Source organism: Mastacembelus armatus, chromosome 2, assembly GCF_900324485.2.
Source record: "Mastacembelus armatus chromosome 2, fMasArm1.2, whole genome shotgun sequence".
Classification (NCBI taxonomy): domain Eukaryota; kingdom Metazoa; phylum Chordata; class Actinopteri; order Synbranchiformes; family Mastacembelidae; genus Mastacembelus; species Mastacembelus armatus.
Window position 1 is genome coordinate 8,183,426 of NC_046634.1, and position 25,847 is coordinate 8,209,272.

At 42.3% G+C, this 25,847-nt stretch overlaps 1 long non-coding RNA gene across 1 annotated transcript; it reads right to left on the reverse strand.

Moving 5' to 3' along the window:
- Positions 1 to 1,615: 1,615 nt before the first annotated feature.
- On the reverse strand, positions 1,616 to 17,510 carry LOC113127564 (uncharacterized). Its single transcript, XR_004463178.1, has 4 exons — positions 17,431 to 17,510; positions 17,291 to 17,324; positions 16,478 to 16,599; positions 1,616 to 1,750 (listed from the first exon to the last, which is right to left on the reverse strand). It is a non-coding gene; the product is annotated as an uncharacterized LOC113127564 (long non-coding RNA).
- Positions 17,511 to 25,847: the final 8,337 nt, after the last annotated feature.

Below are 25,847 nucleotides of genomic sequence, written 5' to 3' on the forward strand. Positions count from 1 at the left end.
CTCAATCTATTTATTTCTCATGGCCCACTGCTGTGGTGCTGTATTTCTGCACTGCACTTTCCAGTAACCACCTGTCAATCAAACAGTGTAGGTGGACCTGTTTTGTACTTTTACATATATTTTCTGTTGTTGACATTTGAGTTTCTTAGCTGTATTTTCTGTCTCAGTAAGGATAACCATCACTGCTTATGCAAACACTTCTTCTTCTGCTTACTCCAAACAAACTGAAAACACATCATGTTCCCAGGAAATGTTTGCCAGACACTGTGTGTGTTTGGAGCAGCAAATGAAAATGCTTTCATAAACTTGCTATAGGCCCAACTAGAGGCAGCGGACGGTGACATGTATTTGCACAAACAAGGGCGACGTCTTTCGCGGCGTAAACCGAAGTTAACATAAAAAACACGGAAACGTCGGACATTATGATGCGATTCTGAGACAAAAATATATTCATGTATGTGACACATGTTTGAAATGGTCAACGAAGAGCAGATTCTAGTCGGTGTATGTGTTGTTAGATAGAAAAACTGCTGAATCAAAAGCACAAAAATTGAAAGCAGAAGTCTGGGAAAAGATCTAGTTTCTGTACTGGGAGCTCCCGAGAAATTCCTATCCCTGTTGACACAGCCACATTTTGATCTAAGAGATCTTCATCAGGCTTGGTCAAATAAGGACCGCAGAGTGAAAAAAGGCAAACATAAACAGACACAAAGACTCACCACTCTGGAGTTTGCAATCTGCGTGATAAGGAATCAGTCTGATCCCAGGATGGACCAATCACAGCTGAGCTTGATACACTGGCAGTGATGCATTTACAGCTGCCAGTTGGGCTCTAAGAGAAAAAACATAGAAATCATATAATGATATGTTTCATCAAAAATCACATATATTCATGCACAATAGAAGTACAGAAATACAATACTTCTCTCTGAAATATAGTCCAGTAGAGGTTTGAGTTAACTAGTGGTAGATCTGTTGCAAAAACTGCAGTACCATGATCCAATACAACTACAGGTCCTGTATTTCAAAATGTTACTTAGGTACAGTACCAAAATGTACTTAAGTACTTGCAGACTGTGTTTTATGCTTTGAACGATTTCATAATATTTGACTATTTTTATTGTGTATGTAGTATTTTACTTTTGTCAGAGATTCAAGTTTTTTTATGCTGCTGCAGTTTGATCTGTAACAATACATGATGTTTTTAAGATCATCATATGTTTTGAATAAAATCTACAGCTGTGAAATAAATGTAGAGGAGTAGAAGTGCAAAGCAGCATGAAATGGAAACATGTGAAGTCTAAGTAAATCATAATTGCACTTCTGTGCAGTATGTGAATAAATGGACTTAGATACGATCCTCTTCTGGTTTTGCATATTCATAGTGTAATATTTCAGTCCAGTTTAAACATTGTGCACCCACCTGATTCTAATGTCTGTTTTTCTTTTGGTTTCTTCCTCTTTCAGGAGAGTCACAGCCCCCTGGCACCATACACACACACACACACACACACACACACACACACACACACACACACCAAACTTTGGTCCTCCTGTGACTCCCCTCCTTGTCCCCCATCCTCCCTCTGATGTACAACCTCTGGAGGTAAGGGCCTGAGTTTGTGTGTGTGTGGTGAATGTGCGTGTGTGCACAGTCTCTCTCCCCCAGCAAAAGCGGACACGCTGTCTCCCTGGCTTCCGTTTTCCTCTGCACACCCGCTGCTGGAGTATTCACGCTTCAGGCTGTTTTCTTTGAGAGAGAGAGACAGAGAGAGAGGGAAAGACAGGGTATAAAAATATGTAAATGCTATTGTTGAAGCGCAGCATTAAGAGGGGAGAGTGCTCCTTTTACACCACCCCACCTCCCTGCTGCCACCACCTCCATCCATCCATCTATCCACTGCATGGAGAAAGAGAGAGACGAGGACTTTTTGCCCGACTGAGGAGGGAGACAACAGGGGAAGATATTAAAAATACACTCAAAGGCCACTATTGTCCGATTCAGTTGAGGCCTTTTTCTGGACCCAGTGGCAGAAAGACAGAGATACACACATACAGGCACGCACGCACACACGCACACACACACACACACACACACACACAAGCATACACACAGACAGAGCGAGAGACATGCAGCTATTGAGATAATGAAATCCATCACAAACCACAAAGCCAGACCTGCAAATGTTCCTAAGAGAGGGAGAGCGAGCAAGGCAGAGGTCTTCATCATGTGCTGTACTCTGCACATAATGTATGCATATGACTAAACAGAATCCATACTGCTCTAGCATTAAAATAATATTGATAATGAATCTTACTTGAGCTGACAGAAGAAGAGAAAGAGATAAATACGAGCTGTGCCCCAAATCTGAGGCCCACACAGGTGGTTTCACTTCAGGCTGATTAGACCTCTGCTGAGGGTGAAGATGGGATTATAAGGCTGAAACAGGACTAATTGGTCCCGCCCTAACAGGCAAAACAAATCTAACAGAGGAGTGAGAGAGATGTCAGTCAATTCTCGTTTTTACACACAAACCCTGTCCTGGGAACAGTGGTGGAAGAAGCTGTTAAATCTTTTACTTAAATAAAACCACAGAGGACATTTTCACATGGAGAAACAGGTAAATAATCAAATTAATGACGCCGAGATCCATCTGGCTGTTCATGGGTGGTGCATGCTGGTTCAACGTGTGCTGTGAAAAATTCTGATCATTTACGTAAAAGATACATACATATCCAAAGTAGAAGCAGTAACAGTATTTACAGAATATATTACCTTTGTTTTTGTTATTATCACTGATGATGCATGTAAGCAGCGTTATTATGTTGGGCTGGTTGAAGTTTTGAACACAGAAAAACAAAGAAATGAGAAATGCACAAATATACAAAAGTAGAAGGTAAAAGAGACTGAAAGACAGAAAACACACAGCCAGCCAAGACACCAACACACACACACACACACACACACACACACACACACACACACACACACACGGGGGAGAATGAGAGTGTAGCCTTGTGAAAGTGGGAAGCCCATTTGTAAAGCCCTCACGCTCTCAGGAAGACTTTTTGAAGTGATTATGAAGACAGTTCAGATCAAAGGATTTGACAAGTCTGAGTGTGCGCCAAATATGAGGCCGGGTAATCACACTGAAGTCCCTCCATACAAGATGGCAGTGGTCCCCCCCAGCTGCTTTGCAAATGTAATGTGACGCTTACGGATAAACAGATTATCAAGGAACGGAGGGGTGGGGTTGGGTGAAGGGACCAAAAAGACAAAAAAAAAAAAAAAATTAGATGGGAGACACAGTTTATTTAATGAACTCTGGGGATGGACAGTGTCAGAGAAACAAAGATTAATTCTCCGTCACTGATAGAGGTCTAAATAATATCATTTGGGAATATTAGTGGGAACATTAGATGATGAGGCAGTATTTCTCATGGTGCTATGGTAGACTCAGGACTCTGGAGACTGTGTTTTTCTTCCTTTCTCTTTTCCTTCACTAGTTATTATAGATTAATCCATAATCCTCACCACCTAAAGACATTTTTGTCAGTGAAGCTCAGGGATAGAGCTGGTAGATTTTTTTGACTATATCTCTGCTCATGCTCACTTCCCCTCAGCATGATGTCACATTGTCACGTCTCCTAGTGAAAATACGCCAGCTCCTCTCAGATATACTGTTTCATAAGGTATTTTGGCAGAGCTGAGGTGGATCAGTTTATGTAACTGGAAATTTTCTACATCATGTGCACTATTTCATTTGTTTTTTTCCAATGTAAAATCTGAGTGCTTATAATGTCGCTAATGTGTTGATAACTGTGTTTTCATGAATGTAGGGCATGAATAACATCTGTGACGAGGTAGAAGTCAAGTTGTACAGCTGTGTCATAATGTCAACTATCGTATGAATGAATTTCTTATGGCTGAAACACTTAGAGCATTTTATTTCCAAACTCCACACAGGAAAGCGTGGTTTTTATTGCTGTTTATGTCTGTCTGTGCAGAATTTTAGGACTGTGGTCTCCTGTGCAGCAGATGTTGCCAAATAATTTGATATATCAGGTATTGTTGCTGTCAGGTGAAAACTACGTATGTCCAAATTTTAGTGAGTATCCTTTTACGGTTTGGCAAAATTTATCTTCTTTTGACACTAACAAAACTATTTAAAGGCCCTTTGGTGGATCAGTAAAATACACTGTCACAAAGCCAAAAACAAGGCAGTTTTTCTCAGCTCACGAAAAGTTGATGTTTGGTGGATACATCATTTTCACAGGACAGCGACAATGCATTTTCTTGACACTGTCCCCAGAAAAATAATGCATTCTTGAAAGGAGTGGCATTGATCTGACTGCAGAACACAATGCAACTGAGCCCAATACTTTAATTCATCAAAATGTGCACATGCAGTGTGTTTCTGTTCATGTCCTGCTATTCTTGCTTTAATGCAATCAACTGCACAATAAAACCAGATCAACAGAAGCAGTGCTCTCTGTCTGTTTTGTCCTGTAAGTGTCTGTGTTTCCAGATTAGCCTGTTAAGTCTTTACATTAAAAACAAAGTCCTCTACTTTCATTGCTCGAGGCGATTAAAGTGGTCCTGAAGTGGCTCACTCAGTCACCGAGTGTCCATTTGTCCAGTCAGAAGAGGGTGTGTTACTTTCCTTATCTCTGTATGTGTGTGTGTGTGTGTTCTGAATCACTCTTGTGATGGGACAAACGTCCCTTTGAGGGCGCTCGGACAGATGGACGGACGGGGCGACTCAGCGACAGACACAGAGGACTGAGGCTCCAGTGTAGCCGCCGCCACGTGGCCTGAATCTCCTTTCATCTCCACAACGTGTTCGTTTCCTGCCCCCTTCACTCACAAAAACACACCAAACCATGATGCAGCACATGGAGATGGACAGATTTAAGTAAAGGTTTGGCGACTGAGGGAAGAGATTCGGGCCGCTCCCGAACGATAAATACTTTCAGCTTTCCAACTTTCAGCAACAGCTCCTGGTCTTATTAATATAAAAGTATTTTTGGTGTGGTTTATTTGCAAATAAATGCCAAAAGCTGACAAGAGCACAGAGACAAAGAGGCAGAAATACAAACTATGCAGCTGAGAAAAAGAAACCCCATGGAGCTGATAAAAATATCTCACCCCAAAAGAGAAAAGAGGGAAAAAAACAAGTTCAACAGCAGAGACACAGGTGAATTTGTCACAGAAACAAAATTGTGCCAAAAGCTGATACAGAGCGGTGTTGTAGAGTTTCTGATTAGAATAGAGGAAAACACTAATAATTTTCCAAAATCACCTTTCATTGGAATTGGCCATCTTTGATTTTTCATTTTACTACAAAAACAACTAAATATGTGCCACCATGTTTGACACTATTCTTCCTTTTCCATTTTTAATCACTCTTTAACCCTGCATAGAAGCAGCAAATGTTCCTGTCATTAACAATGAATCCGTAATATTTTATTACTGACGATAAATACTTCACAAAACCCAACATGACTGCAACACCATTGTGTGTTTTCGCCCATAAGGCCACATATTCATAAATGCATTTGTAGCACTTCTGAACCTTTCTCTTCCTCTGGTTCGATGTGTCAACAAGACATGTCAATTTGATTGGTCAGTACTGAGGGCAGATGGCTATTGATTGGCTGGTCATTAGGAGAGAGCAGCCCGGCGGGAGTATCAGGGCTGACACAGTTAACACCGAGCTCCGCCGTGTTGACCGCTCTTTAACGAACGGCCATCAACCAACCGGGACCTGGCCATTGACCCACCAGCTCCCTGCAATCCCTAACTGCCACGCTGGACTGTGAGTAAAGGACTGTGGTGTGTGGTGGTATTGATCCCTGGATGAGACACTGGGCCCACAGAGGAAAACTGTATCAGAAACAATTTTACAATAAGAGTGATTTTTAGCTCTGAGAGGGAGGCCTGGTCTCTGCAAGTCTGTCAGAGAAGCAGGAGGTCTTGAAATGCAAACACATGAAGCAAGAAAACTAGAAAAGCACAAAAGGAGCAGATCAAATCAGGCACACCTCAAACCTTTTGGCAACAAAACAAACTCATGCACAGCAAAGCTTGTTTTGTGCTTAAGTATATATTTACATTTTACACTTCTGCTCTGATTACTTGTTTGGAATCTGCACAATATAATGAAATGAAAATGTCCTGAAAACATGCTGCAGCAACTGTTGTGCTATTTACAATCAAATGTAACAAGCAAACTGTGGTCAGTTTTTTCTGAGCAGCTTCAGAATAAAATTTTGTACTGGAAGGAAGCCTATTAAATAAAATGAAATCAGCTTGTGATGACGAGATTTGCAGTAAAAGAATAAGAAAAGACAGACGTGACTTTAGGCTCCAAAAGGTGGTTGTGGTGCTTCGGTTGACTTACATTTACATAAAATGTGTCTGCATGCGACTAAGCATGTTTCCAACAAAAAGCCTGTTCATTTGATGCAGAACTCCTAGAAATTATTTCCATATTGGACAATTCTGCAGTTCAAGAAGCAGTGAAACCTTTTCTGGTCAGGCAACCACACAATAAAAAAAGTCACTGTGCCAAAATTGGCTCAGTTCAACACAGTGGCACCAACACAGTACTGGGTTAGCTTCACCCTTGGGTAAAGGATAAGCCAGTGTGTAACACTAACAATCTAACATATCATGCTGCTGTGAACTGCTATAATCTAACACTTCATTAACATCTGTGACAGCTTAAGGTAAAACTGATCTTGATGTATAACTCTGAGTTAAATTAATCAGAGTTCATATCTCTTTAATTATGAAAACCTGAGAATTGAGAACAAAAATGCGAGGGAGTCCACGAGGGAACTCAAATCTCAATTTTTCATAAAGCTCGTCTAAACGTGACTCTAACCATGTTCCCTGCAAATATTATTTTCTATGATTCATGTCTTATTTCATGTGTTTTACCTCTCCTGGGTAACTAGAATATCTGGCCACATCTCCAAACACACACTGTGTCCACATCTTTTTCCAATAGCAAGGATCCTGGGGTTGAACAGGTGTTTATTTGACTCCTCCTCGCACTGAAACTAAACATCTTCCTATCAATACACTGATTTCCCAAAGCTTTCTCAGGCCCATGCCACTCTATTCCATGAGGCCATGTTGTGACAATTACTTAGTGACTTTCTGCACATCTGTGCTGTTGCTTCGGATGATGATCCTACAGATTTATTCCTGCATGAACCCATGATCGGTATAACATACAGCATTAGCTATAATCTTCAAACGTAAAACCTATTACATGCTGTGTATCTCAGGTGTCTGACCATTTGGCTGATTAGACGTCTTCATAGCGAAAGCTGGCACAGGTACAAGTCAACAAAAGCGAACCGGTTGAGCACTGCTGTGCCTGCTGGGGCGCCTGCACGTAAATCTGTATGTGTTCATTAGTGTCTGTGTGGGAGAAAGAGAGAGAAAGTGTTTGTGTGGAAGGGGAAGAAGATGCAAGCTCGTGTCTGTGTTCCTGAAAGAAACAGGCTTCCACTGTGTGACTGCTATAGCCCGTTTTGGCTCAGTTACTAAATTGCCATTACAGTAATTGGACTTATGAGATTAGTTTGACAAAGAGATTGATATAACTGTGAAATCTTTGGATCCTAAGTCTGTACAGTGGTTTGATCTACTTTTGTTTGCAGAAAATCTTTAAAAACATGCTTATTTGAAATGAAGCCTGGTGAGTCTGGTAAGTGATGCCAATTACAAAGTGAACTGCCGGCACCGAGGAACTATTTCATGACACCAGGGGAGTGAGGGAAAAAATAGCAACCACACGATGGAGACAGCCTGAGATATCTGTGTGTGTGTGTGTGTGTGTGCAGTAAGTGTGCCAGTGTGAGTGTGTGAGGGAGAGAGTGGCGGGCTGTGATCAGAAAGTGAATGAGCCATTTCACTGGCTGCAGTTTCTTCTCTCTCTTTCCCTGTGTGCGTCTCGGAGGGGAAGCCCGAGCTGTGGACAGCAGTGGAAATGAGATCGGCCGTGCAGAAAGTGTGGCGACCTCACGCCTAACCCCATGCTGTTTCCACTGCTCTCCCCACTAAATGATGCCTACTGTATTCTGCCCGGGAGGGGATGATGGAGTCTAAACTCCCTCCAGCACCCACACCCTCCCAGTTTGCTCTCATCAGCCAATCAGAACGAGTTTAGAGGCAAAGACGTGCTAACTTTATCTGCTGTACAAACGGCATTTCTATGCTTTTCTGTGACACGTTTGGCTTGTGCCAGTAGTATTGAACCTGTAGGCATCATATACAGTTGCATTCAGTTAAAGGGCTACTTTCTTAATCAGCCTCTGACTGTCTGTGTTAGTGTCCTATATGAACATGCTTTGTTCTGCCATTTTACCTATTTCTCATGAAAGATTCCTGTTGCTCCTTTTCTCTGAGTATAATGAGAATATCTGAATGAGAATCTGACAGTTTATTGATTATTTGTTCACACCACATCAACACAGTCCTGAGTTTTTAATCAATAATACAGAAAGGTATCTAACAACCAACCGGGACCCGGTCATTCTACAATTTGAAGTTTCCAGGGGCTTTACAGAATCATGCTCAGCAAGAAATATATTATTATTGATCACGGCAGTTTGTTATTAACTATTAGAAACAGGATGTTCCCATTATCTAAGCTCCATGGCTGTTTGGAGCTTTCTCATTGTCTTCTTCAGTGAGTGAAGCTGGATCATGTGACCAGTCTTCAGTATGTCTTTGGTCACATGATCTTTTTTTTTTTAAAACAGAAGACGACTGGGAGATATGGATATTTGTCTGATGGAACAATCACATAATCAAAATAAAGGCGTCGTCTTTGGCACATTCTTCCAAAGTTTAGTCAGACTTTCACTATTGTTCTGTCTTTGGAGGAGCTGAGATGTTGAATTGAAACATTAAAAAAAACAACAACAACAGATCAACAAAAACAACAAGTTGTGTGGGTTTGAATCATTTGTTCATGTGTGAGTTTGTAATGATTAATGATTCGACTTTAAAGCTGTGCCGCACTTCAGTAAATGCCTACTGCACTAAGAAACACTGACAAATCAAAATGTCAGGAAAACCAAAGTGCACCAAGGTATTTTTATTTAATTTGAAGTCAGATTAATGCATGACCACACATGGGTTTTACTGTAGTAAAGCTCCTATTTTAAGGCCTCAACAAGAATGTGCCATGCCTCTGTGAAACAGTAAATTATTAGTGTCTCCTGCCCATAGCTGTTAATATTTTTCTATTTCTATTAAACATTTACAAGCTTTTTACTTTATACAATAGCAGCAAAGACCTTTCGTATTTAAAAAAAACAACTTTAGGTAGTACCCAAATTTTTATATAGAAAATATGAAGAAACAGTTAATCCTATAACATCTGTCCTGTCCAGGGAAAAGTCCCAATGTCTATGATCTGAAGTATATGAAGAAATTAATAAAGGGAATGAAAGAGTTGTTTTATCTTGACTAACACACGTATGGAGGTTATTCAAATGTTTTCAAAGTCTGTCATAGGTTTATGATGAATTCAGTGTGTTTTTTTCAGCTTTGAGGGTCAAGATACTAAAACTAAATAAAGTGAAAAGCTGAAAACCTGGATTGGAGTTTTAGGACCTAAAAAAAGGCCTCACAGATCTGAAAAGTCAGAACAGAGGAACAATCTGCACGGTCATGTTTGTAAAGCAAAGCCAAAACTATTTGGGTTCGACCCTTTTTGAATGATTTTTCACTTACTAAACCACAAGTAGAGCTGAGATACTTTGTGGTAATGGCAAAGTAGCAGCTTCCCTGCATGTAACATTTTGCGAGATGAGTCTAATAAGTACATTCACATTCAAAAATGGCACTGACAATGTCACATCAGTGTACTGTGCAGCTTCACAGCTAACACTCAGAGTTTGGTTTGTGGGTCACAGCAGCAGTCTTTTCGATGGATTTTGGCCATAGAAGACAGACATTTTAACACTAACGCTAAAGCTGTCAGTGGATGGATCTAGCACTTTCTTCTCAGATCAACGAACAAAGATTTCACCATGTTTCTCACACAATTGTCAAAATTACACAGTGTAAAAGGGCCTTGAAGAATTAGAGGGAAGGGTTGGAAAGTGAGAGGAGGAAAATGTGAAAGAGAAGGATAAAGAGAGAGAGAGAGAGGTGGGAAGAAGAGTTGGCAAGATCTGGGAAGAGTGAGAGTAGGGAGAGGAAGATGCACACCTGTACGAAGAGTGAGATGGTAACTGGGCAGGAGAGAGAGGAATAAAAGGGATGTGGGGGGGGGGGGGGAGAGCAGCAGCAGACATCCAGCTCTGCTCTGAGCTTAGCCCTCCTCACAGGGGAGCCAGCTGGGCAGATTGCATGTGAAACTGAGGCTTTGATGGTTGCAGGTAGCAGCTTTTTTGCCCCCCCCCCCCCCCCCTCCACATCCCAACCCATCGCCCTCCTCCTGGTCTCTCTCTGTGGAGCAACCGCACAAACCCGAGCAGCCCTTCAGCAGGCACAGGTGGTATTGCTCACTCCAATTTAGCTCAAACCCCTGACTTGAAATAGCGCGGCTGTCACAGGCAATCTGCGGCACGAGATGGACCGCTGACTCCGGCAGAGGGGCGAAAACGTTTAAGTAGGACTGGAAGAGAGCGAGAGGGAGGAATGGAGGGAACAGAGAGGGAAGGAAGGAAACCCCCTGCTGAGCTCTTCCCATCCAGCAGCAGCACATGTTCACTGTGAGCTCAGTGCAGGCAGAGGTCAGAGTAGCCAGCAGTTTATTTATCACTGCATAGGACCACCTGCCATATGGGGGGTCCAATCTGTTAGTGTCCGTCCTGCTGTCCCTTAGAGGGGAAAAGGTGCTGCTGACACATGGGACAGCAGAGTGGAACAAACTTTTACACCACAATATACTGACTATAATATTTGGAGCCTTTCAGGTGCAGAACTATATCCACTTACAGCTTTGACTGTAGCAGAGAGACAGTAATGTTTGTCCTGACCATGTATCTGACTGACCTTCTGATTATCTGATTCCACAATATCAGCTGGTTAGTTAGCCAGACATACCTGACTACTTCACTACAAATTCACTGGTGGTCCAATAAAAAATCATGATAAATAAATGAAATACACTTTACTGTGCCGGCAGATTTGGAAAAGTATCTCCCTCCTGGGCTCTCAAATTAACTTTACAAAAGTTTTTGGGGAAAATTCCCTTATTCACGTCCTTGACTGGTAAGAAGACTATGACTAATGACTCTACAGTAAATTTGACACTACCACTAGCAGAAGCAAAATTCACCAGAAAAAAGCACCATGCACACAGAAGACAAGTCAAGGTATGTTAGCTGGGACAGGATGCAATGAGGTAGTGCAACCACAATCAAACTGCTGATGGCAGCATGTTGCTGGGACAGCATCTTGATGCAAGATGCCACCAGTGTGTGGGCCTATAATGCAAACAACAGGTCTGGATGTTTTGATGTCCGTTAGGAGCAGGAGAGACACTTCTACAGCTAACTGCATGTGGTGTCCTAATATAAACTGTATCAAGCCTGCATGAACAAACATCCCATAACCTCTGCGTTATACCAACTAGATTATAGATTTTTCTCCTCTAACTTCGCAGGTGTTATATAATTTTCCTCCAGAATAGGTCAGACACCTGTCAGATGCAGAATTTTTGGAATAGTTCCTGCTCTTTAAAACCAAGTTCACAGCAGCTGTGTTAAGGTGCTTTTCCACTTTAGGCTTCTAGAAAGAATTGGTGTGACTGAACACACAAGTGTGCACTTGTTTTAAAAGACACAGATTCTACAAAAATGAGATAGCCAGGAAAGGGGTGTGTGCGTGCGTGCTGCTGGCTTTGTTGCAAAAAGGGTGCGATTGCTAGGTCCTGAAAATAAACCTCAAACGTTTGGAACCAAGAAAAGAGGTGAGGAAAACAGATTTTGGTTCAGAGGGGAATGAAGCACAGATCGTACTTTACGTGAAGGCACAAAAAGCTCTTCTTTCCTCATCCTCTGTCTGTCTCGCACATTCTTTTCTCTTTGTGTCTCTCACACACAAACACATAGAACACGCACACCTACACACCCATCTGTGGTATAATTGTCTTAAGTGCAGATGCTCTCTTCAGAGGTGCATTAACTGGTAATGCCTGCTTCTGAGGATCCCTGGGTGCCTGATATCCAGCAAGCTGACAGAGCACACAGCAGTGTCGCACAGCTCACACACAGACAGACACACACACACACACACACAAAAAGCAACAAAAACAGGAAGCACACGATTAGAATGAGCTCTGAGAGACTAAAAGTGTTTCTTCTTCGACAGTGTACGTTTAAAGCGTTGTTGTTTTCGCCCGCAGCTACAGCCAGCTCGGATGATGTTGAGTTTCTTACAGAGGGTGAACTAGGCTGCCTTGGCTGCATGTTAATGTCGAACTACAAATATCTGGGAAAAAAAAAAACATGCAAGCTCACTCTCGCTGTGCAGGGTGTAACATTAGTATTTGGTTAAATCAGCTAATTTTGTTGTTCCTCTCAGAAACAAAGGAATATAACCACTACCCATGGAAAAAAGAAGCATAATCTTAATTTAATGATATACTTGTACTGGTGAGTTACCAAAGCAGCATGCTTTTCTCACTATAATTTCTGAGTGTGTTTTCAAGGCTTTGATAACACCTGAAGCATGCACATGGTAACACAAAGCCCAATTACAACTGAACCAAGGTCTGAAAACATGGTTTTGTGCAGAGCAAAATCCCAACATAACTAACACGTTGCATGGCACACTGAGACCTGAGACGCAGCCTTAGAGTTGTGGAAATACAGTGCAACGCAATTTGGCCTGACTCAGGTCCTGGGACTTGATTTGCAGAGTCACAAGAGAACTCCTAATTTTCTGGCATTAGGGACTCACTGCAGTCTCCTTTGATCCAGTGTCCATAATGAGACTTTCAGTTAACAACAGTTAGTGTGATTCTCATTAATGTTGACTCTGTCAAGACCTGACTTTAAAGACGCTCCCCTTAGCTACAGTAAAACACACTATTGTACCTCCAGAACACACACACACACACGCAAAGAGACATGGAGACCGATCTGAGTTCAGCGACACACACACAGTCCTTATCAGTCCATAGCCCCATCAGGTCAATACTCTTTCATCTGAGGAAAAAACGGCAGACTGTGCCTTTAATTAAAGAAGTGGCTGGCCACTGGGTAGTCCATCAGAGGCGTCAGAAGACAGACAGGGAGGGAGTAAGAGAGAGAGAGCAAGGACTTTCATCCTCTGGCTTCAAACACTGCTGAAAATGGAGTTTTAGCCACTCCAGCGCTAACACAGCGGACAGCCCCTCAGTGCGTGACGACTCGCACCCCGCAGCGTCAGCGGGGAGCCTGCTCAAAAGCACCACACACACACAACAAGACAAAGATGGGAACTCACATATTGCACGTGTGTACGGGCATCGCCATGCACAAAAACACACAGTGCACACGTGCACACACACACACACACACACACACATTAGAGGAACTAAGTAGTGAGAAAGGAAGCTCCAGAAGCATAATGACTGTTTCTGAGAGACAGACAGCAAAAGAGCAGAACAGTCCTCTCTGAAAACTGGACTCTTTTATGTAAGAGCTCTTTATAGACCTGTAAACTAAAGCAACCAAATGTGTGTATGTGTGGGAAAGGATTCAGTTAACTGAGTTATCTTTCCACACTGATAACATGACATTTGTACCTGTCTCCTAAAAGTATGGTAGTTTAATGCATTTGTGAGCGGGTGTGTGTGTGTGTGTGTGTGTCTGGGTGCTTACTCTAAAACAGATATCCTGAGAACACCTACATACATGCTCATCTGTACTAAGGTGACAAATGAAATAGCAGCAGAGCAAGAGAGTTGAAGATAAATGGCACAACCCCGGCTTGGAGCAATTAAACCTCTCTCTTTGCCCACATTATTCACTTCCTCCTCCTCCCTGCTCCTCCCTGCTCCTCTCTCCAGGGGGCCCCAGCCTCACTTTGTTTGTTTTAATTATTTTTCCATATGCAAATGTGTGTTTCCTTTATAATTGCTGCATGAGCTCCTCATCTCTGATTTGGAGAATCAAGGGGGGCAAGTAGAGGCGGGTAGAAAGTTTTGGAGGGGAGGGAGGGGAGACAAGAAACAAAGTGCACTGGTTATCGATTCCAGGGGAGCCATCTTTGGAAAAGTCATCAGCTAGTAGCGGTAAGGTAATCAATCGTTCATGTACATTATGCCACCTCCCCCTTTCCTCCATGTACTAGCAGCGTGAGAAGTGTTAATGCTACCTCACGACATCAATCACACACTGTGAGCCGGGTGGGGAGGTGGGAGGAAGCAGAGGAGTGCGAGAGGAAGGAGGGAAGACGAGGAAGAGAAACAGGCAAAACAAGGAGACAGGAAGAAATATGCCAAAGGAGTTCAAAAAGAAAGAGAGAAAAGACAAAGGCTGCTCTTTGGTACAAGCTGATGTTTAATTTATGGCATTGAAATTTTCCAAAACCAAAGACATTAATACTGACTTCAAGAAAACATCACTTCCACCTCCTCGTTGCTAAAGGGCACAAAGTGGAAGTGCTCAGAGTTTTAAGAAGCTCGATAATAAAACTGAAAAGTAACTGACCTTTGACATTAACACTAAAGCAACAGGGCAACTGAGACTGTATTTTCTGCTGAGGTTAAATGTTTTTACAGACTTTCTTACTGATTGGTTAATATGACACATATATGGATATTTCACCCGGATAAGGAGGAAAATGCATCCTGAAACATTAACACTGGATCTCAGTCCGGTGTTAATGACATCTGTGTACACAAGTGACCCAACAACAAGTCCTCGAAACAAAACCACAACAGACGGCTTCTGACAAACATATCAGCATCAGGTCTGTGCCTTTCTACACCATCGCAAATCACAGAAACCTCAATCTGATTAATAATGTAACACTATGGTTCCAGCCCAGTTTGGTTGAGGAACAAAAACATTTGGTTTGAGTTAAAAACACTACTATGTCAAGTTTAATGGCGCTTTGTAATCATGGTTACAAAAATAAGAAAGTGGTCAAGCAGCTGTGCATGAATGAAGATACGAATGATTTTTTACTTTGGGGATTTATGTAAAAAAAAATGCTTCATGGCATCTTCAGTAAAGCCAGAAACAGTGGTAAAACCTCCATCAGTGGTAGAACTGCTTGCTAATCACATTTACTTGAAATGTGCTTTTAAATAAACAAAGACTTTCACTAACAGTACTACTAGTATGAAATACTGTAGAGGGTACTAATCATCTTGACTGTGGCCTCATCTGTTTAGGATAATTATCCCAAGGTATACCAGTTAATGAGACAATGATATATTGATGTTTGAAATGCTACACTAATAAACACAAAACATCACAGCAAGACCATGGGAAAAGACAAAGATGCTCATTGGCTCTGAACAGGCCAAAAACTAGCCCAACTTAAAAATACAACAATATCATGCTTTTGAATTAAAAGATGGGGGAAAGGAAATAAGGGCAGAAACGTGACAGAAAGTGCAGAAAACAAATCAAAAATAAATGTTTGAAACTATAACCAGCTTTTTGCATAAATAAATTAGTCAATTTTTGTTATGCCAAAGTAGAAAATAGATGTTTTGGGGCAGGTGTGTGCTGGGATGGGGAGAGTGATGCTGCGGATGCTTAATGAGGTATCCTATAAAAAAAAAACAAAAAACAGAAAGGATAGAGACAGATATTGAGAGGGAGACATGAAGATTTGGAGGGAAGGACAGGGAGGGAGAGGAGGAGAGTACAGTGAGTTGGCTGTGTGCTCAAAGACAAGAGAACAAACCCCTCAAAGTCATTCAGCTAATCCATCTCGACAACACTGAAGCCTCATCATATCGACCCCTCCCTCAGCTGTACACACAAACACACACACACATTTCATTCCCTTCCTGACAGGCTCTACCCCCCCCCCCCCCCCCCCCCACACACACACCACCACCACCACCACCAGCTCCTCTCAGACTGCTGAAAGGAGAGAGGGATGAAACGAACAGGAGGTGGAGGAAGGTCAGGAGGGATAAAGGAGGCAGGAAGGGAAGGGAAGAACAGCTGAGGATCACCCTGTGGGCGATGCGGCTGCGTGGATGGAGGGTTCCTAAACGCCTCACCCTCCACCTGACTACTACAATAACTAGTGACCTCCTAAAACTGACGGCTTCACTGACTGACCACACACATATCACATTTTCCAGCAACAAAGAGAAGAACAGTTGGGAATCCTCACTCCCTTACATAAAAACCTAACCAACCTTACAGCAGTATAATAAATAAATAAAATTAAAAGACGAAGATTGAGGATTTAATAGGAGGAGATTATCAGGCACAATATGCTGCATGTCACCCAGAGTCACTGAGGTGTTTTTAGTCGGCCTACCTTCCTTCCTCCCACTCGTTTGGTTGAGCTCCTGCCCTGGTGCTTGTCACTCAGCGAGATGAGCTGTCAGCCTTGAATCAGTGTCCAGCCTGAAGCTGAGGTAACGGGCGACTGCAGCCAATCTGCAATTAAAAGCGAACGTAAACAAAAATGTGACTGCGTTAACCTTTCTATCGTACGTGTCTTTCACTAAACCACTGACTTTACATCACCAATAATTTTCTACAAAAAGTCACAGCTATTTGGATTTTTTTTTTCATATGTTTGCAATGACACAAAACTCAGAAAGGACAACAAAATAAAAGGTCACTGGCCAGTAAAGCTGGATACAGCAGCCTCAACGTACAGATGTAACGTTCAAAGAACACATTCTGCTTGGCACAAAACAAAACCACACACACTCTTACTCAGTTTTAATACACTCAAGGGTTTTGCTGCCACAGTGTCACTTGCTCTGGTGTGATCAGAGGCTGGCGGCTAATGTTAGCTAATATGGGAAAGCTGTATATAGATATTGCTGTGTAAGTGACATTACTGACTCTACTGCTGCTGACGACTTGTCTTCTTGTGCTACTGTTCACTGCAGGTTAGCATTTACCACAAGCCCATATCTGCATTTGTCACCATAAAATGTACACGGGCACTCAACTGGCTCATTGTTTGATGAAGTATAATCTGTGGTTAACATTATTGAGCAAGATAACATTTATAGCCTAATTAAAACTGACAAGGTCCTTATTCTGATATCTACATTAAAGGAAAAGTTTGTGAGACTAGTGAGCAACCATGCACGTCTAGAGCAGGGGGGAGTACCTGTAAATCATTCTCCCACGCCTCCGACTTGTAGCTGCAGAGAAAAAACAAACAGCAGAGAACATGAACAAGTTGTGATATCAGCTGAATATTGGGGCTGGTATTGGTTGGAAATAAGACTGTATTTAGGCTTGGGTTACCTGCTTGGTCCATGGTGTTTTTCTTTGCTTAATAGCATTATACAAAGAATGAAGTGAGAAGTGCAGTCTGCTGCAGTCTGAGGGAGACAATACATATAAAGTTTCAGTTACAGCTTTATTCTCAATCAAAATCACAATTAAATAGACTTTGACAGGTAGGCATGCAGATATTAACCTGTGCCTCAAACAAGACTGGTTTATTTCAAACAAACAAACCATCTGAAACAACCTGTACCACCTCTATGTGACTTGGAAGCCAGAGATGACTGCACATAGTGTACATGAGTCATTATAATCAGGTTAAATGGTAAATTTGCAAGTGTATAATGACTGCACACACTTTTGAAAGCTGATGCTGCTTAGTAATGCTTCATGCTCGCTTTAAACTCTGCTAAAACTTCTCCTTGCGGAGACAAAACTGTAATGTGATTACTAATGCTTTTCATTGCCCTTTAAACCACAGCAGTAGGAACAAACTGAAGGTGAATTAAAAAAAAAAAAAAAATCTACTGAGGCTGGTGCACATACATGCACACATGCAGTGCATTAGATAAAATGGCCACAAGTGAGAGCTGATTGCAGTCTGGGAGGATAAGGTCCAAATTTTGGTCAGGCTAAGGCTTTTCTCCAAATCACTTCATGCTGAAAGTAGCCTATTGGATATTTTGGAAAGAGATGCTGAAAATAAGCAGTCACAGACTTAATAAACAGCTTTACACATTATTAATGGTTGTTGATCAAAATCACCATGGTGACCAGAAAGCAGAGGCTGTTGTGACATTCAGCCAACTGGTTTCTCTGTCACTTTTCCTCCCTTCAGCAGCAGCAACCATCTTCAGAACTCAGATGGGGAAGCACCATCAGAAAAGTCAATGCTTTCTGTCCAACAGTGGATTGGCTGCATGCGGAGAGAGGGATTGTGGGAACACACACACACACACACACACACACACATATATATATGTGTGTGTGTGTGTGTGTGTGTGAGAGAAAGAGACTGTGCTATAAGTGTTCGAGTGTGCAACTGTGCATGTGTAATCATTCCTTTGCCTACATATGCATGTGGATGGACCTGTGTGTGTGTGTGTGTGTATGTGTGTGTGTGTCCCCTCTGGACAGCTGGCGTGCCAAAGCCTGTTGAGCTGTTTGTCACACTTCTCTCACTCAGGAGAGCTCAAACGGCGTGGAGAGGCCTTTCACGGCTGACATGCTGGAGACAGTACTGACATACAAACAGACAGATACTCTTTCTTTTTATTTAAGCTGTGATTCTCACTGGAAAGTTATCAGGCCATTTAGCATCTGACTCCTGCTCTGCAATTCTGATGCTCCATAAGTAAAAGCGTAGTCCATAGCACCAATCAGGATGCTAGATGATGTTTTTTCTTCAGGTTCTACCAAGCGAAGAATTTTTCATCGAAGTTTCAAAGAAATTAAGGTTTTTTTTTTTACTGAGAATCAAAAGAAGTCAAAGCTCAAATGATTATTTTTGCGATTTAAGTCTGACTCAGGTGCACAGTCCACTGAAATATGCCGTAAAAACAATGATGTAGGCACAATAGGTCCTGGAAGTCAGTCTGCAAACTCTAGCAGGCTCACAGACTACAACAGTTTCAATGTGTGCATTTGTTTTGTCTATTCCAAATATGCAGCATCCCCAGACCTTAGCACTTAAATCAGTAAGTCAAAACAATTAGTCCAAAAATAAGTTGTTAAAATTGAAATCTTCCTTTAAATGTCATTTCTTTCCTAGTCAGCTGTCAGCGTGGGGTTTCCTCAGTGAACTGTTTCTGCTGCTTTGGAACGTGAGCGTCATCCTTAAAATGTGACGTGCGGTACTGTACACCTGCAGAACTGTGACATTTTACTGTCCAGAACAGCGACACACTGCTCCCTTCCACTTGTCAAAAAACATGAGTGGTCTGGCGACTAGTAGTTTGTTTACATAGTTGTGCCTGAGGGAAAACCCACAAACATGCAATGAAAGAGCTCACTCATATTAAGGCTAACATAAGTATAATGTTAACAAAAAGTATGTTTTCTATGTGCATGCTGTAACAATGTTTACTTAATTGAATGTGCAATGGTTTGTCTGTGTGTTCAGTATTCATTAGTGTGTGTGTGTATGTGTGTCAATACATTTCTGCATGAACTATTCTCCAAGTATTAATTTGGAACTGCTAATCCTTTTATATTCCCCTCCTACTCGCTAACGCTGTGAGGCTTTCTGGCTGTGGATGGTAGAGCAGACACACACACACATACATGCACGCACTCAACCACCAAGTCCAGCTTTTCTTACAGTTTTTACTGTATGTCAGACCAAAACTGCCATAGCATGAGTGGTCGCACTCCTATACAAACTGGCAGGTAGGATGTCAGCTCTTCCTGATCTCAGTTAATGGGAATTCTGGGAATTGAAGTTTGCATTTTTGTTATCTGATTGGAATAATTTACATTCCGGATTCTATTATTAAACTTTATATTACTAAAGCTGAAATAAATAAAATTGGCAAAGGTATTGTTGGATAATCCGGGAGAGTCCTGTGTTACTACTGGTTAATACAAAGGATAACGTATAATATAAAGAAAAAGTCAGAAGTGGGAATATAGAATGGGGAAAAGGATTAAAGGGGACGGAAAATGGAAAGATGGAAATAGTAAGTATAATAAGAAATATTAAGAAATGCATGTAAAAGGCTTAAAGGAGGGAGAGAGGAAGAGGAAAAGAAAATGATAGGAACGGGAAAGCAGGGAGTGGTAAAAACCGAAGGATGGAAAGAAACAAGAGTAATAAGTGAAGTGAGGGAATAAGAAGGAAAAACAGCAAAGAACAAGAAAAAGGAACAGGAAGAAAAGGAGGGAAGTAAGCACAAAGGAAAAGAAGGAAAGACGCTTTGGATGGAAGTCGAGGGCAGCTAACAGGGAAGGATGCTGGGAGTGAAAGAGTAGAAATGAAAAGAAGAAGGGAAGAAGGGAAAGATCCATAAGCTCCACAGTAGTAAATTTCGTGCCATTTCATGGTCGTCAGCCGGGGCCAGTAAAACGCTGCCGCTGAGAAGAAAGAGAAAGACCCCGGGGGGGCGGAGGTGAGCCTGAAGGACGAGCTGTCCCTCACACACACACTTGCTCTTTTTCTCACCAACACACAATTTTTCTCCTTCCACTCCGTCTTTTTGTCATTATCACACACTCTTTCACTCCCCTCTCACACACATTTCCATCCTCCACTCTCCTCGCACCCAGTTTCTCTCGTCAATTTTTCTCTTCTGCTCTTTTTCTTTGACACACTCACATGCCATTGAGCCTGACGAGGAAGACCCCCCGGCGACCGTGAGTCCGGAGGCGCCTACATATCCCAGGGTGCCTTGCTGTGGGACTACAGGGGTTGTAACCTTGGAGCTCAAAGTCCCATCATTCATTTCCTCTCATTTTAGAAAGGACGAGCAGGAAACTCCCTGGGAAAAAAAAGGAGAAAAAAAAAAAAAAAAATCACAGGATCGCAAAAATCAAGGGCAATGGAGTTAGGTTAAGTAGTATGTGTGTGTGTGTGTGTGTGTGTGTGTGTGTGTGAGTGTGTGAGAGTCCACTACAGAGAAGAGAAAGAGGAGAAGGAAGCAGTGTGAGAGATAAAGTGTATTAAGGGTGTTTGGGAAGATGAGTGCATGACCCATAAAGATATAAAGAGGCCGGCGGTCTGGGCTTTCCGCAGGCTTTATCCATTAAACTGAGTCCCATGGCTCAGAAATGACAGATAAAACACACCGCGACTGGTTGTCACAATTCCTCTGTCGGCCTTGACGGCCAGTCGGTCAGCACACATGTAGTGTTAAAACACTGGAGAGAGAAATTTGGAAAAGTGGGACAGAACAGGACAAAGAATCTGACACAGATATTACACAGCAAGACAGTATTCAGATAAAGCTGTTCACATGGTTTACTTATAGGCCTACTCATTACAGGTTGACCGATCGATCGATTAATCTGCCGTTTTTTTACACATTTTAATTAAACGGCATCGGCCCATTTGGCTGCACATTAGGCTGATTTGTAGGCAGGCACATCTGCGACCAGCTAAGTGTGGTTGTGGAACACGTGAGGACCCCTCTTGCGACAAGCAGGCTGTCACCACCGGTGTTCAGTGAGCTGATGTTCCCGTCTGCTGAAAAGCGTCCAAAAAAGAAAGTACTTATCTTTCGTTTTTAATTTTGCCTTATACATTTCATTGGTAAATATGAAGCTACTTTTGGAGAGCGATTGCAAGTAACTTTTAGGGTCTGTATTGTTAGCGAGCTGTAGTTTAGGCTGTAGGCACAGGTTCAGCTAATGATGGCAGGGGAAAACCATTCGTTTCCAATGCAAAATTACATTGTAGCATATTAGAATTGGCGCTGACCATGCTTATCATGTTTGCAACAAATGTGAAAGTAGAAACAGTGTGCAATTCAGATGAATATTCTTGCTAAAACACGCAGGATAACTTTCCTCAAATGTGTCTGTGCGTCTGACACACACAGGAAAGAGATGAAGGGGGGAAATTTAAATCAAACAAATCAGCCAAAAGAATCGGCATCATATATCGGCCGCCCTGATTTCTAAATATCGGCATCGGCAAGAGAAAACCCATATCGGTCGACCTCTACTGCTCCTACATTTGTGTTCATATGCTAAGACTATACACCCTTATGCTACAAGGCTTGTGTGCAGTGTTTTACTAGAGAGAGGAAGTCATACACAAGATACTTTCACAGGTACTTGTAGAAACTGAAGAGCTCTTTTAAATGGGAAGAAATAAAGAGTGGTGCATCTCCCCTGCAGGGAAGCATCTTTGGTGTGTGTCATCTAACAGTTGGGTTGCCATATGTGAGACAAAATGCTATGAAATGTGATAAAAATCATGATTGTCCAAGCTATGGTAAGGAGAAAGTGCTGTTTATGTGGTAAACTCTCATAATTCAGATTATGAATCTAATTAACATTACTGGTCTGGGTGCTCCTCACTAGACTGGCTCAGTGGAACTGAAATGTTTTGTCTATAAGACATGATTTGGAAAAATGATTTGATAAAACACTGAATAATTTGGTTTGGTCATAAACAACCTAGGCACAGGATGATCAACTTCACATATTGCCCCGCTGATGTTCTACAACTCAGAGACTGGACAGAAGATGAAGTGCTTATAGCAGGGAGTGGATCAAACAAAACCACACTGGTCTGAACATCAAAAGTTATTATGGTAAAAAGCCAAAACTGTCCAGCCTGCTCACGTAACTTCACACACTTAGGAATCAGATCGTTTTTCTCTCTGCCTAAATTGCCAATACTAGTGAAAAATATATATCTTTGTTTCTACAGGAGACCAAAGATATGGCAGATCATCCACAATCAGATGCAGCACAGGCTGAACAGGTGCCCTGCAGGAGGCAGAGGTCGTACAAAGAGATGGAAGTGTGTGTGTGTGTGTGTGTGTGTGCGTGTGTGTGTGTGTGTGTGCCAGCAGGGCAGCAGAGGCCCAGGCTGTCTGAATCCCATGACAGCCACTTGTCACTCTCCCCTCAGACCATCTGGGCTCTTTCCTCTGTCTTATCTCTACACACACACACACCTACACACCTACACACATACACACTCACACACACACACACTGCACCAAAAGGAGCTGGTGGTGACAGTGGCGATGGCGGGGGTTGGGAGGGCAACAGATGCCAGTTTCTCCACATTTGTTTCCCTCTATGTTTTTCACCTTCCCACCCTCTTTCCATCTATCTCTGTCTCCTTCTGTCCCTCCCTCCATCCATTCACCCCCCCCATGTAGCTGTCCATACATCCTTCCTTCCATCCATCTATCCCTACATGCATCCTTTCCTGCCTCCTAGTTACTTCTTTTCTTCCTCCTTTTCATCATCTCCTTAGCTTTCTTCCTCCATTCCTTATTCCCGTCCTGCCTTTCATTCACTCCATCCCGAGCCTCCGTCACGTTTGGACCAGCTGGTATCTCTCACACACACACACACACACACACACACACACACACACACACACACACACACACATACACACACACACAGCCATATGCTAGAGCTGACCTCCACTGCTGCATTTGAGCAGGGATGTAGTTTTTACACCAGCTACTCTCACTGGGAGCTAAATGATTCATCAGGGAGTAATAACCTTCTTAATATGTGATGCAGTTCAATGAAAACCTGAATGCACAGGGAACATCTGCATGTAGCACTTGTCCGCTCAGACTGGTTTCTCCGATGTTTCTCAGGCGTAAGGACAAATGACTCCATATGATAGACTGATTAGTGAAGACAGCATATATCATATCAATCAGGACCCTACACATGCCACACCTGAAGTAATAGTGATCTTGCAGGTTTGTTGCAACTCTGTGAATGATGGGTTGAATAAAACTTTGTGATCTGTACTGGAGTCCACTATATTAAGTGTAAGGCATGTCACATTGCGCAACGAAACCCTGATGAATCACGACACTACAAATTAAATAGAAACAAAACACAAGCGCAGAAGGAATCAACTCATCACACGTGGGCCATTCTAATGTTTTGTTTCAGTTCAGACTAATACAACGAAGCAAGGAACTTTTATTCCTGTTAGAGGTCACTGTCATGTCCACGTATCCATACACCTAGAATACCCAGGCCTGCAGTCTGCATCCATCCAAGGTCTATTGGAAACCATGAACTGACCTTTCTGGTCTCAGAGTGTGTGTATTATTGCATTGTGGCTACTCTAAACCTGTGTTCTCTCTTATGCACCAGCTCAAAGGTTCAAAGTTTAGATTTGGGCTCTCTGTGCTTGGCAGTGTATTAAGGTTGAAATTCCAGATGGAGAGAAAGACTGAGGATGACTTTAGCCAGTTATTACACACAGAACATGTCACTGTTTGAGACGCTGGACTCTACAAGGTGGAACAACTACTACAGTACAGTGGCCACCACTAGTTCACGTCATCACTACCACTTTACCTCATTCCACCTCATAACTGAACGTCAAAGATTTCAATTGGTCAAACGACACAATCACCCTCTCCATCCCTCCTTCCTTATGTCTGTCCCCATGCATCTCCCCTCATGTCCACCTCTCTGCAGTTCTGAGCAGTCACACACTTCTCTCCTGCACTTCCTCTCCTTCCTCACTTCAGGGAGGACAGCCTATCACCATTCTAGACACATAAGCAGTCCCAGCCACAAGTGACAGCATAACACACACACACACACACACACACACACACACACACAAAACTCTCCATCCATCACATTTACATTTCAAACTGCCTGCGCTTCCACCAATACATCCATTATTTACCAGCCTCTGGCCAAAGAGGAGAGCTCGTATCCACACTCCCCAGGTAGCATGTGTGTGTGTGTGTGTGTGTGTGTCAGGGACATGTGCTCCTGCACTTTCTCTCTTGCTGTTTCTCTCAGCACCCGGCAATTATATTTTCTAAACTTCATAAACTAAATTTTCCTTCCTTTTCTCATTTCACTCCTATTCCTTGCTTCTCGTCCTCGTCAATCTTTTGAAAGTTGATTATGTGCCGTTTGGTACCAACAGCAGTGTCAAAAATACTATACATCACTGGAACTCAACAAATATGAACACTCAGTGGACTCAGTTTTAGAAGGAATTTAGTAATTTAGCTACTTGTTCAAAAAAAAAACTGAAAAAGTGAACTCCGGGTGGATTTGTGGATAAATTGAGAATCTGTTTTCAAGACATTTCCACTTTTGATTTCTGATGTTTGTCTTTTTCTCTGAGTGGATGAATGTCTGGAGTCCTTTAAGTTACTTTTTCCTTAAAAACAAGTTTCTTCTGGTTTTGTAAACTGCTGCAGGCACACACATACACTGTATGTGTGTGCCTGCATGTATATCCTTGCACATTCACACGTGATTCATGTTTCACACCCTGACCACTGTCTTTATGTCTGTATCCACATTTGATCATAATGTGCGCGATTCACACTCCTCACCACGTCAAAGCCGAAGAGGCAGGAAGACAGAAGAACCGGCACATTCTGTCCATCTTGCACACACCTCCTTCTTGCTGTTTTTCTAGCCTCTCTGCACCTCCTGATGCCTCTTCACACCTCCTACACATGAGGTGAGAGCTCAGAACGACATGCTGACTCTCATTTGTAACATTTGTAGGATACTACTGATTTTATCTGTCCGTCTTTTTTGGTCTCCACAGTGTCTTCACTTTTTTTTTTTTAACAAATTCTTATTTTCTTATGTTAACTAACCTAAAGAAAAAGTAAATGAACAATTGTGTTGTATTTTAGAGAAGACAAGCAAGCGGGAGGAAAGCTAGTGGTTATACAAAAGGTTGTGAGGACGGCCCAGTTAAAGCGCTCACAATGGATAACATTATGCTATAAACACACCCT